The following is a 1717-nucleotide window of genomic DNA, read 5'->3' as shown; positions in this document are numbered from 1 at the left end:
TGAAAATGTTTAATATTTTTAAAGCATTTAAATAATTGTATTTGCTACTGTTTTATTCATTTTAGAGTATTTAAACATTTTATAAAAGTGTGGTTTCTCCACCATAATTACCTATGCAATATTTGGTTCACTCCGAACATTTTAGTTTTAATATTTGAAAACTTTTATTGCTTGCTTTTATTTAAATTTTGAATTTGTTTCAGTTCTGAACTATCGAGAGTTTAACAACAGTAACCGCGGTGACATGGCATCATTAGCAGGGGATCACTGTAGCTTAATTATCCGGGCGTCACAATTCTCCTCCACTACAAGAAATCTCGTCCCAAGATTTAAGAGGGGAGTAAGGGGGGAAGGTTTGGTAACGAATCTAGCGGGTCTTCTCATCCTGGCTTGCACTTCTGGAAGAGGCTGGTCCAATACATTGATGTCTTCATTTCTCTGCTTCGGTCATCATGATGAAGTCGGCGTCCTTTCTTCAGGAACTCCATCGTACTTACGAAAGAATAAAGGGTGGGCATTCTGGGAGAACGGGCCTCGACAAGGTTGTCTATCGTGTCGACAACATCGAGGAAGGTGGCGAAAAGTAACCCTCGAATCGAAACTTAAGAAAATATCGAGAGCAAAGTAAGGAGGTAACCTGGGAAGTTTCGAGCGGGCAGGCAATCGTTCGATGCCTGTTATAGGGCGTGAAAGGGTCAAAGCAACGGGAATAAGTATTGTGTCCGATATCAGACCTGAAGGTGGCTCGTGAATTACATACGAGGCCAGGTGCGAGGAACAACCTTGGAAACAGGGGGGTACATAAGAGTCAGGTTTCGATCCTGTGGAACTGTGGGTTATGGGCCCACCATGTGGGTTAAAAGTAGGAAGGGCGGATGACATCTTGCACGATCATGATAGCAAGGCATGGCAGAGGGTAGCCTGTCAGTTATATGTCAGCAACATCGTCGGTACCAAGGGCGAGGGACGAAGAGAACCATTTTCCTGCTCGTTGAAACGAGGCGGACCATTAGGCAAAGTTCTCGTCCATCGGTGGTTACCGAAATGTCACCAACAATAGTAACAGGGTCTTACTGACAGAGTTGTACACCGAGGTGTTTACATAAGCAGGAGAATATTACTGCTTAGATCATATAGATCACCAGAAAGGTTAAACCAAACAATGGAAGGAAAATATGATTATCAGATTAAACAGAAGAATGGAAAGGAAAATGTGTTTAAACACATATTTCAAGGGTATATCCTCCCCAAGGACAAGCAGAGCATGATATCCATGACGTGATATAATGTAGAAAACTCTTTAGGTACTGGAGAGAAATTTCATGACATTACCCATACAACGGTGTTTGGATAATTGAGCAGGAAACATTAGCATTGGGCTTCAAATGTTCCTGTTGAAAATCGGAGTACCATAGACATGCTTCGAGGTAGCATTGACATGGTCAACAGGGGAAGATCAGACCTTGGAAACAAAAAGGATCCATCAGGAACAACTTATAGAATAAGTCTTACAATTTCCTCATGGAAGAATAGCTAACCTTGCTAAAAGGAAAGCTTATAACAATAGGTCCTCCCGCCAGGTGTGCTGGGTATCATCACCTTACCGGGTCATAAATAGGCCAATGTTATAACTCTTGGAAATATGTTCCAACCATCATATCTGACCGAGATTCAGATCTGATTGGTGTCAGGATAACTCAGACTCAGGATGCCTGAG

This window comes from Triticum aestivum, chromosome 3D (genome assembly GCF_018294505.1).
Source record: "Triticum aestivum cultivar Chinese Spring chromosome 3D, IWGSC CS RefSeq v2.1, whole genome shotgun sequence".
Classification (NCBI taxonomy): domain Eukaryota; kingdom Viridiplantae; phylum Streptophyta; class Magnoliopsida; order Poales; family Poaceae; genus Triticum; species Triticum aestivum.
This window is presented reverse-complemented; position numbering follows the sequence as displayed.